A 17214-nucleotide genomic window follows, 5' to 3' on the forward strand; every position below is an offset into this window, starting at 1 on the left:
CGACCGGGCCCACCAAGCCCTCCGCCTCGCCTCGGGCCTCGCGTAGGAGGTCTTGGCGTCCTGACGCAATCTCCGCCTCGCGCGAGGCTCTCCACGGGAGGCCTCGGCAGGGAACACGATCTCCGCCTTGCGCGAGGCTCCCCACAGAAGGCCTTGATAGGGGGTGCATTCTCCGTGCCGCGCGAGGCCTCTCGCGGAAGGCCTCGGCAAGGAGTCCGATCTCCGTCTCGCGCGAGGCCTCATTCTCCTTGTCGCTTAAGGCCGGTACGTCCGCGGTCCGTCGCCCCCCGCCTTGGCCGACCCTCCTGACAGCGCGTCGTGTCTCATTAATACCTCAACCACTCCCGCAATCTCAGCCGGACGAGGGCTCAACGCCACAGAATGGTCGACGGGACCTGAGGTCACATCAGCGCCATACCGGCCGGGACAGGGCACGGCGGGGATTACCGGCCACTATGTTCTGACGCTGTGCCCATGATCAGCGCCCACACTGCATTATGCCCCGCGATCCCTGCCTCGAAAACAACATCGCACGAACAACTTGTCCTGGGCCATCACCGCCTCCAAGCCGACGCACCAGATCAGCCGCCCACTCGGGGCCTCGGCACTGTGCACCAAGGTCTCTGCTATCTTGGGGATCGTGCCCACCGAGACTCCCCATTGCAGTGCAGCCTCGGCACCGACCAAGCCTCGGCCTCGCGCATAGTCCGTCCACAGCGATTTGCACGTCCACCGCCGCACCCACTCCGAGGCGGTCCTAGGGCTCTCACGACGCACAGGATCAGATGGGACTAGCATGCTGCCCCCATGCTCCAAGGACCGACCACTCCGACAACCACGCCGCCACAGGAACAGGCCACAGGGCTCGGACATGCCGCCCCTGTTGGCACGACGCTGCATAGTTAACACATGTACTGTCCTTGTCCTCCCTTCAACTATAAAAGGAGAGGACTTGGGCCACTTAGAGGGGACTCGAAGGGGGAGAAAAAAGGGAGAACACCTTGTAACACACACGCGCGCACACATCCCAGTCGCCTGAGAGCAACGTCTCAAACGGCCCACGCAACACCTTGCCGAGACCTGGGACTAGCTCCCTCTCTCCCTAGCTTGTAACCCCCTACTACGAGCACTTCGGTGCAAGGAATACAAGATCGACCTCTCAGACTGGACGTAGGGCATCGATTGCCTGAACCAGTATAAACCTTGTGTCTCTTTGCATCACCATCCGGGATTAGGGGCACGCAGTTCATATTTACTGGTTGGTTGAGGACCCCCCCGGTCCGAAACACTGACAGTTGGCGCGCCAGGTAGGGGGCGCTGCGTGTCAGTTTCGTCATCCCAGCAAGTCCCGGATGGCAGACCCCGTACGACCATTGCATGCACGGTAGTTTGGTTTGGGAGCCTAGAGTTCATGTCTCTAGGGCATGAGTACGACATGGTACTCCTCACTCCTCGAGCCCCACCAACCGACGATGAAGTCATGCACCGGCAGCCCAGGCGCAGGCGGCGCTTGGGCGGCCGCTCTCGCCGCGCTCGCCAGGCACGACGCGAGCAAGACCACCCCGACGCTACGCGAATCCAGGGCAGCATGCCGCTCCCCACCGATATCCTACGACCAGCTGTTGGCACAGGGTCCCTGGCTGGGGACCTGTCTAGCCTAAGCTTGGACAAAGGAAAATCGACGGTGGCACGCGGTGATGCCCAGTCGTCAAGGTCCGCTCCACCACTCCCTGAGGAGCTAATCCCGGCGGAGCAGAGTCGGGCGATGGCACCATCCCCATACCCCTTTGGGTTAAGAAATGCCGCTGCCTCTTACACCTACGCTTACACTGCCGCTCACGAGGATCCCCCAGAACGCCACCAGCGCTTCGCTCTCGACCTGAGCACCCACGCCGACTCCTCGGAGGAGGACGAGGCATGGCCCGAAGTGGATTTCTCCGGACTCCACGACCCTGGGGCTATGCGCTAGTTCTTGGCCGCAAGCGATTACTGCTTCAGCTACTCCGACTCCGACGACGATGGTACCTACGACCCCACTCGCGAATGTTTTCACGTTGGGCTCGGGATGCCGAGGGCGGGCGAGGAGGACGAGGGGGCAGGTAGCCATTCCCCGCTTCGCCCAGGTACAGGCGCTGCCACACCTCCACGCATTGTCCTGTCGGTCGCACAAAATGAGACCCCCGCCCTTGCGCGACCTCAAGGCCCAGACCTGGAACAACTCCGTGAGCTCCAGGCCAAGGTCGAACAAGACCAACTCCTTCTGCAGCAGCTTCGAGACACTCTCGAACAGGAACAGCGAGGTCGCGGCGAAGGTGGGGGAGCCCGACGGAGGGCCCACGATGTGCATCACCGCATCCATGACAACGAAGGGAGCGAGCAACCCCCAGTCTTCAATCGCGCTAGCCAGAACGTCGCGGCTGCGGCAATGCTGGTCCGCGCAATGCCCGAGCCTTCTACCACGGAGGGGCGGCGGGTCCGCGGCGAGCTCCGGGATCTCCTAGAGACCGCCGCGGTTCAGCAGGCCGAGAGTTCCGCCTCCCGACGGCACGGGGGCGTCTCGAACCTGCCCGTGGCACCGCCTCGGCAGGACAGGGAAGCCTCAGCTCGTCCTGAGCCCGCTCGAGCGCCGATAGCCCACAGGGTCCCCGTGCTTCTGGACCGCCTCGGTAATCGACGCGAGGTGCAGGGAGACCATGAGGTGGTCAGCAGGCGACGACGCCACGACAACGAGGGGCCTGCTCAGGGCTACCACCCACACCAAGGCGGTCGCTACGACAGCGAGGAGGACCGCAGTCCTTCTCCTGAACCGCTAGGCCCTCGGGTCTTCAGCAGGGCCATCCGCGCTGCCCTTTTCCTGGCCCGGTTTCGGCAACCAGCCAATCTCGCAAAATATAGCGGCGAGACCAACCCTGAACTCTGGCTTGCCAATTACCGCCTGGCCTGCCAGCTAGGTGGCACGGATGATGACCTGCTCATCATCCGCAACCTCCCCTTGCTCTTGTCAGACTCAGCGCAAGCCTGGCTCGAGCACCTTCCTCCCTCACAAATCCACGACTGGCGTGACTTGGTTAGGATCTTCGTTGGGAACTTCCAAGGCATATACGTGCGCCCTGGGAATTCCTAGGACCTTAAAAGCTATCGTCAGAAGCCGGACAAGTCTCTCCGAGACTTCATCCGGTGCTTCTCCAAACAGTGCACTGAGTTGCCCAGCGTCGGCGACTCGGAGATCGTCTAGGCTTTCCTCTCTGGCACCACCTGCCGAGACCTAGTTCGAGAGTTAGGTCGGAACATACCATGCTCTGCTGCTGCGCTCCTCGACATTGCCACCAACTTCACCTCGGGCGAGGAGGCTGTCGGAGCCATCTTCCCCGACAGCGACTCCAAGGGAAAGCGGAGGGATGAGGCCCCCGAGGCCTCAGCCTCCCCCCTCGCCAAGAGAGAGAAAAAAGGGGCGCCTAGGGAAGCAGGAGGTCCTGGAGGCCGATCTGGTCGGGGCCACAAAACGCAAGAATCCCCAAGGCCCTAGAGGCCCTAGGCCTTTCGACGACATGCTCAAGAAACCATTCCCTTATCACCAAGGCCCAGTCAAGCATGCCCTCAAGGATTGCACCATGCTGCGACATTACTACGCCAGGCTCGGGCTCCCTAATGACGACGCCAAGCAGAAGGGCACCGGCGACCGATATGAAGACAAGGACGATGAGTTCCCCGAGGTACGCAACGCCTTCATGATCTTCGGTGGGCCCTCGGCGTGCCTTACGACGCGGCAGCGCAAGAGGGAACGCCGAGAAGTCTTCTCGGTCAAGGTGGCCACCCCCAGTACCTCGACTGGTCTCGAGAGGCGATCACCTTCGATCGAGATGACCACCCTGACCATGTTCCGAATCCCGGGCAGTACCCACTGGTTGTCGACCCGATCATCGGCAACACCCGACTCTCCAAGGTGTTGATGGACGGAGGCAGCGGCCTCAACATCCTCTACGTCAATACCCTGGAGCTCTTGGAGATTGACCGGTCGAGGCTCCAAGGCGACGTCGCCCCCTTCCACGGCATCGTGCCAGGGAAGCGCACGCGACCCATCGGGCACATCGACCTTCCCGTCTGTTTCGGCACTCCCTCCAACTACCGCAAGGAAGTCCTTGCCTTCGAGGTAGTCGGGTTTGGGGGAGCCTACCATGCTATCCTGGGGCGGCCGTGCTACGCCAAGTTCATGGCAGTCCCCAACTATACCTACCTCAAGCTCAAGATGCCAGGCCCCAGCGGTATCATCACGATTGAGTCCACGTACGAACATGCATACGACTGCGACGTTGAGTGCATCGAGTACGCCGAGGCTCTTGCGGAGGCCGAGACCCTCATCGCCCACCTCGACCAACTCAGTGGCGAGGCACCTGACTCCAAGCATCGCGCGGGGGCGTTCGAGCCTGCGGAAGCCATCAAACTCGTCTCGGTCGACCCCACCTGCCCCGACGACCGAGCGCTGAGGATCAGCGCCACCCTCGACATCAAATAGGAGGCCGTGCTCGTCGACTTTCTCCATGCAAACGCCGACATATTTGCATGGAGTCCCTCAGACATGCCGGGCATACCGAGGGAGGTCGCCGAGCACGCCCTGGACATCTGGGCCGGATCTAGGCCGGCGAGGCAACGCCTGCGCCGCTTCGACGAGGAAAAGCGTAGGGCCATCGGTGAGGAGATACAGAAACTCTTGGCGGCCGGATTCATCAAGGAAGTGTCCCACCCAGAGTGGTTGGCTAACCCCGTGTTAGTCAAGAAGAAAAATGGGAAATGGAGGATGTGCGTGGACTACACCGGTTTGAACAAAGCCTATCCAAAAGTCCCCTTTCCATTACCCCGAATCGATCAAATCGTTGATTCCACTGCAGGGTGTGAGACCCTATCTTTCCTTGATGCGTATTCCGGTTACCATCAAATCAAGATGAAAGAGTCAGACCAGCTCGCAACTTCTTTCATCACACCATTCGGCATGTACTGCTACGTGACTATGCCTTTTGGCCTCAGAAACGCAGGTGCCATGTACCAGCGGTGCATGACCCAGGTCTTTGGCGACAACATTGGGCAGACTGTTGAGGCCTACGTAGACAACATCGTGGTCAAGACTAGAAAGGCCGAGGATCTCATCGACGACTTGAGGATAACCTTCAAATGCCTTAGAGAGAAGGGCATCAAGCTCAATCCCGAGAAGTGTGTGTTCGGGGTCCCCCGAGGCATGCTCTTGGGATTCATAGTCTTGGAATGCGACATTGAAGCCAACCCAGAGAAGGTCTCGGCCATAACCAGCATGGGACCAATCGGAGACCTCAAGGGAGTACAGAGGGTCATGGGATGCCTTGCGGCCCTGAGCCGCTTCATCTCGCGCCTCGGCAAAAAAGGTTTGCCTCTATACCGACTCTTGAAGCCCTCGACAGACTCAAGAGGCTGCTCACAAATCCTCCCGTCCTAGTACCCCCGGCCAGGGATGAGGCCCTCTTACTCTACGTCGCCACAACGACCCAAGTGGTTAGCGCTACCGTAGTGGTAGAGAGGCAGGAAGAGGGGCATACTCTGCCCACCCAACGACCTGTTTATTTCATCAGCGAGGTGCTCTTCAAGACCAAAGCACGCTACCCCCACATCCAGAAGCTGGTCTACGCCGTGGTCCTGGCCTGGCGCAAACTGCGTCACTACTTCGAGTCTCACCCAGTGACTGTGGTATCATCTTTTCCCCTGGGGGAGATAGTTCATAACCGAGAGGCCTCGGGCAGGATAGCCAAGTGGGCCGTCGAGCTTATGGGGGAAACCTTGACTTTTGTGCCTCGAAAAGCGATCAAGTCTCAGGTCTTGGCCGATTTCGTGGCCGAGTGGACAGACACCCAACTGCCACCGGCTCAAACTCAGACGGAGTGCTGGACCCTGTACTTTGACGGATCCCTGATGAAAACCAGGGCAGGCACGGGTCTGCTGTTCATCTCGCCCCTCGGAGTACACATGCGCTACATGGTGTGGCTCTACTTCGCCGCCTCCAACAACATGGCAGAGTACGAGGCCCTCATCAACGGCTTACAAGTCACCATCGAACTTGGGGCATGACGCCTCGATGTCCGAGGCGACTCACGGCTCATCATAGATCAAGTGATGAAGGAGTCAAATTGCCTCGACCCCAAAATGGAGGCTTACTGCAAGTTGGTACGACGCCTAGAAGACAAGTTTGACGGTCTCGAACTAAATCACGTCGCGCGGAAGTACAATGAGGCCGCCGATGAGCTGGCAAAGATGGCCTCGGCCCGGGCCCTAGTCCCCCCGAACGTCTTCGCCAGAGGCCTCCACAAACCTTCCATTGGCTACACCTCGACAACAGAGGAGGGCCCACCTGTGGAACCCATGGCAAAGCTCGATGCCCCCTCTACTGCCGAGACCCCCTCGACCGAGCCCGAGGTCATGGAAGTCAACACCGAGCCTCCGCAGACTAATCAGGACACGGATTGGCGAGTCCCGTTCCTCGATTGGCTTGATCGGGGGGAGCTTCCTGGCGACAGAACCAAAGCGCGACGGCTTGCGTGCCGAGCCAAGACCTACGCCCTCTACAATGATGAATTGTACAGGCGAAGTCCCTCAGGTGTCCTCCAACGATGTATCACTGCCGAGGCGAGCCAAGCCCTACTTTGGGACTTGCACACAGGCGCCTGCGGGCACCATGCGGCGCCTCGAACGCTCGTAGGGAACGCTTTCCGCCAAGGGTTCTATTGGCCGATGGCGGTCGCCGACGCTACCAAGCTAGTACGCTCCTGCGAAGGATGCCAGTACTATGCTCGGCAGACACATCTCCCGGCCCTGGCCCTGCAAACCATCCCCATCACATGGCCGTTCACCGTGTGGGGGCTCGACATGGTTGGGCCTCTGCAAAAGGCCCCCGGGGGCTACACCCATCTACTGGTATCAATCGACAAGTTTTCCAAATGGATCGAGGCTCGTCCAATCAATCGAATCAAATCCGAGCAGGCGGTGCTGTTTTTCACTAACATTATCCACAGGTTTGGGGTCCCCAACACCATCATCACCGATAACGGGACGCAGTTCACCGGCAAAAAGTTCCTGATGTTTTGCGATGACCACCACATCCGTGTGGCCTGGTCGGCCGTAGGACACCCAAGGACCAACGGCCAAGTAGAGCGTGCCAACGGCATGATCCTACAAGGCCTCAAACCAAGGATTCACAACCGGTTGAAAAAGTTTGGCAAGAAATGGCTCGCCGAACTCCCATCGGTCATCTGGAGCCTGAGGAACACTCCAAGCGAAGCCACGGGGTTCACGTCTTTCTTCCTGGTCTATGGGCCCGAGGCCATCCTCCCCACCGATTTGGAATATGGTTCCCCGAGGCTACAAGCCTATAACGAACAAAGTAACCGCACCACCCAAGAGGACGCCCTCGATCAATTGGAGGAAGCCCGAGACGTCGCGCTACTACACTTGGCCAAATATCAGCAGAGCCTACGGCGCTATCAGGCCCGACGCGTCTGAGGCCAAGACTTGAAGGTAGGCGACCTAGTGTTGAGGCTAGCACAGAGCAACAAGGGCCGCCACAAGCTAACCCCGCCATGGGAAGGACCGTACATCATCGCCCAAGTACTAAAGCCCGGGACCTACAAGCTGGCCAATGAGAAGGGTGAAGTCTTCACCAACGCTTGGAACATAGAACAGCTACGTCGCTTTTATCCCTAAATTTCCAAGCATTGTATATGTCATTTCTTGAAATACAATTAAAAAGCGTTCTTTAGTTGGTCTAATTTTTCGAGTAACCCCCCGAGCCCATCGTAGGTCTTGGCAATTCAGTAACACGGCAAGGGAGACTCGGCTCTGCCTCGGCAGGACCAAGCCTCCCTCGGGGGCTAGATGGGGGACTCCCCCTAGGTCCCACGCACCATTCTTCAGTTGTTTTTCGCAAAAATTCCTACGCCAAGACCCCAGCAGGCTCTGACGAATCAGTCATAAAAACTCCTCGGACCAAGGTCTGTTTCCTAAGCAAGAGGCCGGTAGAGCCGCGAGACAGCCTACGCCTCTGGGCTATGGCACTCCCTCACTACCTCTCGCCCAAGGGACGGCTTAGGCCCCAAGGGGGTGTTTTGCAAACGAAATCTGATCAGGAGCAACAGAGGGCAGAGGCTCGGAAACATAAGAAAAACAACTAAGAAACACAAATACTTCAGAAATAAAGGCCTCGACGGCCACAAGCGTTATGATACAAAAATAACTCCTACTCTATTTTTACATAAGCCCCTGGGGCCCAGATCAAGGCTCAGGGCCTTCAACACCGGCGGGTGGTAGGGGAGGAACCACCTCCTCTTCAAAGAGCGTCGCCAGCGCCGTGCCAGGGCCTTCCGCCGCCTCCATCAGCTTCGTGACCGCCGCGTTAGACTCCTCCTCATCAGGCAGGACATACCCATCGCTGATGGCCGAGAGGTCGACGCCGACGTAGTGAGAAGAGATGACGGCCAGCGCGCGCTTGACACCCGTGTGCAGCGCTCCTCGGAGTCGCTCGCGCATCTGGTTGCTCAGTGCGATCAAACGGCTCCCCAGGGAGCTGCCTGACTGAACCCCTTCAACCTCCAGGGCCTCGCAGGTGGAAAGGGCAGCACGCTTCAGCGCCTCGTGCTCCCCGATCTCGGTCTCGAGCACCGTCTGCACCGCGCTGGAAGCCTCGGCGGCCCGAGTAACCTCCGCCTCTGACTCTGCACCGCGGAAAATGGAATGAGGTCGAGCGAGGGAGAAAACAACCTAAGTTAGGGGCGGAAACCCACGGAACTCACCCTTGGCCTTCTGCTCCCAGCGTCGGGTCTCGACCTGATGGGCCTTGATTTTCTCCTTCCAGCGCAGGGCCTCGGCCCTGGAAGCCTCGGCCTCCTCCTTCAAGCGCTGGGCCTCGACCCGAGAAGCCTCGGCCGCCCTGGAAGCTTCACTCCCTAGCTCTGCGTCACACAAGGGAGTTAGGGAGCGAACATAAGAAAAAGAAAACAAAATGAGGGGACTAAAACTCACCCTCGACCGTCCCCCTCCAAACCACAGCCTCGGTCCACGAGGCCTTAGCTGCAGCAAGGGCCTCATCCAAGGCACCTTTCGTCAGCTGGTGCGCCCTCTGTTCCGCCCCCAGCTGCCCCGCGAGATCCGCGGCCGAGGCCGTAGCTTCAACGGCTCGGCCCCTGAAGGCATCCCAATCTCTGACTGCACGGGTGAGCTCCTCCTCCAACTCTTTCACCCACGCCGCCAGAGGGGCGAGCTGCGTCTAGGCCGTGGCCGCCTCGACCTTCGCGTCGGCACAACGAAGGCGGAGGTCCTCTACCTCCGTGCTCCACGCCGATAGGAGCTCGTTGGCACCGGCAAGAAGGCCCTTCTGCCGCTGGAGCTGGTCCCAGACGCCCCTCTCCCGCTAGAGAAAAACCGACTTCCCAAGCGACCGGGTCTCGAGCTCCTAGGGAAGCAGAACGAGGGTCATTGATTGCAACAAAACCAGAAAAGGACAACATCGCGCGAGAAAGGAAAACACGAACCTAGGCGACTCCGGGCAGTTCGTCAGCCACCACGGATAGGGCCGTCCGTAGCGACCGCTCTGCCAGCTCACCATGGACCCCTGAGGCCGAAGAAGCCCTTGCCAAGCTCAAAGCACTGCTCACCAATCCTCCCGTCCTGGTACCGTCGGCTAGGGACGAGGCCCTCTTACTCTACGTCGCCGCAACGACCCAAGTGGTCAGCGCGGCCGTGGTAGTAGAGAGGCAAGAAGAGGAGCACGCTTTACCCATCCAACGACCTGTCTACTTCATCAGCGAAGTGCTCTCCGAGACCAAAACGCGCTACCCCCACATCCAGAAGCTGATCTACGCCATAGTCCTGGCTCGACGCAAGCTGCGTCACTACTTCAAGTCCCACCCAGTAACCGTGGTGTCATCTTTCCCCTTGGGAGAGATAATACATAACCAGGAGGCCTCGGGCAGGATAGCCAAGTGGGCCGTCGAACTCATGGGGGAAGCCCTGACCTTTGCGCCTCGGAAAGCAATAAAGTCTCAGGTCTTGTCCGATTTGGTGGCTGAGTGGACCGACACCCAACTGCCACCTGCTCAAATTCAGACGGAGTGCTGGACCATGTACTTCGATGGGTCCCTAATGAAGACCGGGGTAGGCGCGGGTCTGTTCTTCATCTCGCCCCTCGGAGTACACATGCACTACATGGTTCGGCTCCACTTCACCGACTCCAACAACGCAGCCGAGTATGAAGCCCTCGTCAACGGCTTGTAGATCGCCATCGAACTTGGAGTATGGTGTCTCGACATCCGGGGTGACTCGTAGCTCGTCGTTGATCAAGTCATGAAGGAGTCAAATTGCCTTGACCCCAAAATAGAGGCATACTGCAAGTTGGTACGTCGCCTAGAAGACAAGTTCGACGGTCTCAAACTCAACCACATCGCGTGAAAATACAACGAGGCCGCGGATGAACTGGCAAAAATGGCCTCGGCACGGGCTCCGGTCCCCCCGAACGTCTTTGCCAGGGACCTCCACAAGTCTTCCATTGACTACGCCTCGGCAGCGGAAGAGGGCCCACCGGCCGAACCCACCGCGGGGCTCGATGCCCCCTCTACCGCCGAGACTCCTTCGGCCGAGCCCGAGGTCATGGAAGTCAACACGGAGCCTCCCTAGACTGACTAGGACACGGACTGGCGAGTCCCGTTCCTTGATTGGCTCGCTTAGGGAGAGCTTCCTAGTGACAGGACCAAAGCTCGACGGCTTACGCAACTAGCCAAAACTTACGCCCTCTGCAACGGTGAATTGTACAGGCGAAGTCCATTCGGTGTCCTCCAACGATGCATCACCGCCGAGGCAGGCCAAGCCCTACTTTGGGACTTGCACGCGGGGGCCTGCGGGCACCATGCGGTGCCTCGGACGCTCTTCAGAAACGCCTTTCGCCAAGGGTTCTACTGGACGATGGCGGTTGCCGACGCCACCAAGTTAGTACGCTCCTGCGAGGGATGCCAGTACTATGCGTGGTAGACGCACCTCCTGGCCCAAGCCCTCCAAACCATCCCCGTTACATGGCCATTTGCTGTGTGGGGGCTCGACATGGTCGGGCCTCTACAAAAGGCCCCCGGGGGCTACACCCATCTACTAGTAGCAATCGATAAGTTCTCCAAATGGATCGAGGCTCGTCCGATCAATCAAATCAAATCCAAGCAAGCAGTGCTATCCTTCACTGACATCGTCCACAGGTTCGGGGTCCCAAACACCATCATCACCGACAACGGGACGCAGTTCACCGGCCAAAAATTCCAGACATTCTGCGACGACCACCACATCCGTGTGGCCTGATCGGCCGTAGGACACCCAAGGACAAACGACCAAGTAGAACGTGCCAACGGCATGATCCTACAAGGCCTCAAGCCAAGAATTTACAACCGGTTGAAGAAGTTTGGCAAGAAATGGCTCGCCGAACTCCTGTCGGTCATCTGGAGCCTGAGGAACACACCAAGCCGAGCCACGGGGTTCACACCTTTCTTCCTGGTCTATGGAGCCGAGGCTATCCTCCCCACTGACTTGGAATATGGTTCCCTGAGGCTACAGGCCTACAACGAGTAAAGCAACCGCACCACCCGCGAGGACGCCCTCGACCAACTGGAGGAAGCCCAAGACGTTGCGCTGCTGCATTCGGCCAAGTACCAGCAAGCCCTACGGCGCTATCAGGCCCGGCGCATTCGAAGCCGAGACTTGAAGGTAGGCGACCTGGTGTTGAGGCTGAGACAGAGCAACAAGGGCCGCCACAAGCTGACCCCACCGTGGGAAGGACCATACATCGTCGCCCAAGTGCTGAAGCCTGGGACCTACAAGCTAGCCAACGAGAAGGGCAAAATCCTCACCAACGCTTGGAACATAGAACAGCTACGTCGCTTTTACCCTTAAATTTCCAAGCATTGTATATATTGTTTCTCGAAATACAATTAAGAAGTGTTCTTTAGTTGTTCTAATTTTTCGAGAAACCCCCCGAGCCCATCACGGGTCTCGGCAATACGATAGCACTGTAAGGGAGACTCGGCTCTGCCTCTATAGAACCGAGCCTCCCTCGGGGGCTAGATGGGGGACTCCCTCCTAAGTCCCGCGCACCATTTTTTAGTCATTTTTTGAAAAAATTCCTACGTCAAACTCTCTAGCACGCTCTGACGAATCGGTTGTAAAAAACCCAAGGACCGAAAAGTCTGTTCCAGGGACAGAAGGCCGGTAGAGTCGCGAGACGGCCTACGCCCCTGGGCTACGGCACTCCCTCACCACCTTTCGCCCAAGGGGTGGCTTAGGTTCCAAGGAGGTTTTTTGCAAAACAAATCTGACCAGAGACAACAGAGGGCAGAGGCTCGAAAATACAAGAAAAACGATTAAGAAACACGAGTACTTTAAAAAAAGGCCTCGACGGCCACAAGCGTTATGATACAAAGTTAATCCCTATTCTATTTACATGGCCTCTGGGGCCCAGGTCAAGGCTCAGGGCCTCCAGCATCGGTAGACGGTAGGGGAGGGACCACCTCCTCTTCGAACAGCTTTGCCAGCGCCGTGCCGGGACCCTCCGCCACCTCCATCAGCTTCGCGACCGCCTCGTTAGCCTCCTCGTCATCGTCGGGTAGGATGTAGCCATCGCTGATGGCTTGGAGGTCAACGCCGATGTAGTGCGAGGCGATGACGGCCAGCGCGCGCTTGACGCCCGTGTGCAGCGCCCCTCAGAGCCGCTCACGCACTTGGCCGCTCAACGCAATCAGGCGGCTCCCGAGGGAGCTACCCGACTGAACCCCCTCAACCTCTAGGGCCTCATAGGTGGTACGGGCGGCACTTTTCAGCGCGTCGTGCTCCCCGATCTCGGCCTCGAGCACCGCCTGCACGGCGACAGAGGCCTTGGCTGCCCGAGTGACCTCCTTCTCCCGCTCTGCGCCAAAAGAAACGGAATGGGGTTGAGCGCAAACGAAAACAAGCCAAATAAGGGCGAAAGCCTATGGGACTCACCCTCAGCCTTCTCCTTCCACCGTCGGGCCTCGACTCAAGAGGTCTCGGCTTTCTCCTTCCAACGCTGGGCCTCGACCCGAGAAGCCTCGGCCTTCTCCTTCAGGCGCTGGGCCTCGACCCGAGAAGCCTCGGTCGCCCTAGAAGCTTCTCTCCCCAGCTCTGCATCACACTAGGGAGTTAGGGGGCGAACACAAGAAAAGCGAATAAAATGAGGGGAATAGGACTCACCCTCGGCTTTTCCCCTCCATACCACAGCCTCGGTCCGGGAAGCCTCAGCCACCTTAAGAGCCTCATCCAAGGCGCCTTTTGTCAGCTGGTGCGCACTCTGCTCCGCCCCTAGCTGCCCAGCAAGGACCTTGCCCGAGGCCGTCGCTTCTTCGGCCCAGGACCTGAAGGCATCCCGATCACCGGCAATGCGGGTCAGCTCCTCCTCCAACTCCTTGACCCGCGCCGCCAAAGGGGCGACCTGCTCCTAGGTCATGGCCGCCTCGACCTTCGCATCGGCATAGCGAAGGCGGAGGTCCTCCACCTCCGCGCTCCGCGCCGATAGGAGCTCGTTGGCGCCGGCAAGCAGGCCCTTCTGTCGCTGAAGCTGGTCCCAGACATCCCTCTCCCGCTGGAGAAAGACCGACTTCCCATGGGACCGGGTCTCGAGCTCCTGGGTAAGCAGAATAGGGATCATTCACTACAAGAAAACTTGGAAAAAGATGACACCACATGAGAAAAGAAGGCGCGAACCTGGGCGACGCCGGGCAGATCGTCGACCACCACGGATAGCGTCGTCCGCAATGATCGTTCCGCCAGCTGGCGGTATTGCTCGAAGGTGTCCCAGCGCCCGCCCTCGGCTGCGTCCTCAAGGGCGAACAGAGGCTCCCCCTCAAGGTCGTCCTAGCTCTGCCATAGAACACGCGGGTGATCCCACCCGCGGGGCTTGGGTCATACCCGCACGAGGGCCGAGCTTCCCTCACCCAGGGTTGGAGCCAGCTGGTCCACGGCGCCGGCCACCTTGGCGTCGACCACCTCCTGCGCCCGGGAAGTATCGTCGGAGGAGATCGGATAGACCTCCGCCTCCCGGGCGCTCTCCCGCAACAGCGGAAGGCCTTGGACCAGGGGCGCCGCCGAGGCCTCCGCCGCCTTCATCTCCACTTCTTGGGCCGACGGCTTCGCCACAATCACATCGGCCTCGGCGGCCTCAGGGGCTCCGGCCTCCGCCATCGTGGCCTTGGTAGTCCCGAGGGCTCCGACCCCCATCGCTACGGCCTCAGCGGTCCTGGGCGCCCCGGCCTCCGTCGCCTCAGCCTCGGAGGCCCGGGGGGCCTCGACCTCGGTCGCCTTGGCAACTGAGGGCACCTCAGCCCCATCTGACTCACGAGCCTCAGCCTCGCGGGGCGGAGGCGCTCCCTCCCCCGCCTGTGTCGGGGTCGCCTCGGCAACCCCTCCTTGGGTGGCTGGCTCCTTCATGTCGGCACTCACCGACGCCGCGCCACGCTGTATGGCGTCTTGCGCCTCCGCCACCCAGTGGGTGGTGGAGCCAGGGTTCGCCTTAAGCGCCTTAAGAGGCGCCAAGGTGGGCACCTCCGCAGGACGCTTCCGGCTAAAGACAAAATACTTACGGGGTCAGCATGAGACCGAAGAACGAACAGAAAATGCTGTGACTCTGTTGAAAATACGCTTACCTCGAGCGAGGTTGCAGCCGCTTCGGCACGGTGACCCTCCTCTGCGAAGGCGATGGCGGAGGTGGAGGCAGAGGCACGGCCTCTGCATTCGTCGGCACCGGCCGGTCCTCGATGGACCCCGGTGCCCCCTCGGTCCTCTGCGGGGGCAGTTGCGTCGCCCCTGCCACCACTTGCTCCACCGCTGCCGTCGAGCCCACCGAGCTAACGATGCGCTTTCCCAACGCCCGCGCCTCGGGCGTGTCGGCCTCGGCCCCAGGGCGGGCGATTGCCGGCCTCGAGGCAGCTCCTCCTCCTCCCTCTAGGAGCGCCGGACTGCTTGTCAATGCCCCGGGCACTGTCTCCCTGATGTTAGGGAGATGGTCCAGGGGACCCCGCCCCACCTCGCCCTCGTCATCTCCATCCGAAGCGTCCGTCGATAGCGACGGCGATGGAGACTCCTCCAACGGGAGACCGTCCTTCCTTTGCTGTCGGCGGCGCTTCTCCAGTTCCTCGCGCGCGAGGATCTTCTTCGTGCGCTTCGCCACCTTGGCGTCCTTCCGCCTCTTCTGCGCCTCGATGTGCGCCCGGTTGACCGCCCGCCGTCTTGCGTCCTCGGGAACAGGCGGCAGGGAGTCTCGCACGTCTCTCATCCCCTACAGGAACGACGAACACGGATAAGGGAACAAGAAATGATGAGAAACGGGGAGGCCTCGGGGGCTGCAGCGGCGCATGACTTACCAGCGAGAGGAACCCCCACGACGGGCGCAACGCGAAGGGGGTCAGGCCACCGCTCCTCAGCTTCGCCTCCACCGTCTCCCTCACCCGGCGAAGAATTTCCTCGTCGGAGAGGGCGGAGACAGACATCCGGATGCCCTCGATCGGCTCATCCGGCCTCATCTCGAACAGGCGCCGCCGCCGAGCCATCAGCGGCAGCACCCTCCAGCGGTGGAAGGCGGCCACGACCACAACCGCAGTAAGGTCGTGGTCCTACAGCCTCTCCAGCCCCTCTAGGAGCGGCTGTAGCTTAGGCTGATCCTCCCTCAGGACGCCGTACTTCCACCTCTCCGGGCAGCTCCCCATGATCCGCCCGGTGTAGGGGGAAAGTCCACCATCGTCATTATGAAGATAGAACCAGCTCGTGTACCAACGACGATTCGTTGACGTGAGCTAGGCTAGGATGTAGAGGTGCTGACAGTCCTGGCGCACTTGGAGAGTGCAGCCGCCGACCCTCACCGCCTTCCTCGTGCCCGACGTACCCATCGGCTTAGTGGTGTGCCCCACCCGGAAGAGGTGGAGCCACAGCTCCCAATGGGGAGCAATCCCCAGATACCCCTCGCAGACGGCGACGAAGATGGCCGCATGCACGATAGAATTGGGGTTGAAATTGTGGAGCTCCACGCCGTAGTAGTGCAGAAGCGCCCACATGAATCGGTCTGCCGGAAGGCTGAGGCCGCGCTCGTGAAAAGACACGAAGCTCATGACATAGCCGTCGCAGGGCCTCGGCTCCGGCTCGCCAGACGGAGTGATCCACTCTGGCCTGTTGGAGTCGGTAACCGGGCAGAGAAGACCGCCGTCGACGAGCGACTGGAGCATCTCCACGGATATGTCGAATGGACCCCAAGGGTCCGCCTCGATGACAACAATGTTGCTGGCCATGAGTGCGGTGGAGGGTTCGAATACGGCGGTGAGTCTCTCTCTCTCTCTCCCTGCCTCGCCCTTCTCCCTTCTTCTTCCCGGTGCTCTCTGCTCTAGCGACGGCTCAAGGGTGGCAAAGCTGATGCAGGCAAGGTAAGGAGGGGAGGGGCGAGGCTCGTCGCGTATTTATGCAGGGTGAAGGCAAAACGGACGGGCGACGAAATCGGGGAAGTTTCCCTCAGATCCGGCACAGTTAATCCCGATCCGATTTTACCGCCCACATGCCCACCTTTTCCTCATTAATCGCGGGAACAGTTATGTTCCAGCCGCTGACACCACGTCACGTCCAACTACTGCAGCGGCAGACGCCGTTTCGCCTCCCCGAGAATATCGCCTCAAAAGGCGCGCCTACTGTTGTCCAGCCGACGGGGGAGATATCCCCCCACCCGATTCCTTTCAAATGAAGGGACTGGGCACCGAGCCCGTTACGGTCCAGGGGTTCGAAGGCTGGGCCCCCTAGGGTTTCGACAGCCGCCCCAGGGCAACAGAGTCAGGGACGACTATGGGCGAGCCCGCGTATGGCCAAGCCCGAGCGAACGATCGCTCGGGACGTCCTAAGTCGTGTCCGAGACCGGTAGGGAGGTCTCCGAATGGGATTCCACCGAAGGGAGGCACCGAGCCACCGGGGCCCAGCAAACGGCCTCGGCACCCACTAGAGAAACCCTCTGGTACTCTTGGAGTGCGTCTCTGGACCGCTAGCCGACCCCTAGCGAACGGGGCACGAGCCTCCACTCGGACTTACCCGATAACGGCTCACCAGGAAGTGTCATCGCTCGCGTCCACCGAGGATAGCCTGGCATATTCCACCCCTTCTTTCGAGCGAAAAGAAAGCGCGAGGGTC

At 60.1% G+C, this 17214-nt stretch overlaps 1 pseudogene; it reads right to left on the minus strand.

Annotated features, from left to right (window-relative positions):
• The window catches only part of LOC136544219 (alanine--tRNA ligase-like), a 57210-nt pseudogene extending 40876 nt beyond the window's left edge, over positions 1 to 16334 (minus strand).
• Between the last annotated feature and the right edge of the window lie 880 nt (positions 16335 to 17214).

Source organism: Miscanthus floridulus, chromosome 3, assembly GCF_019320115.1.
Source record: "Miscanthus floridulus cultivar M001 chromosome 3, ASM1932011v1, whole genome shotgun sequence".
Lineage (NCBI taxonomy): Eukaryota > Viridiplantae > Streptophyta > Magnoliopsida > Poales > Poaceae > Miscanthus > Miscanthus floridulus.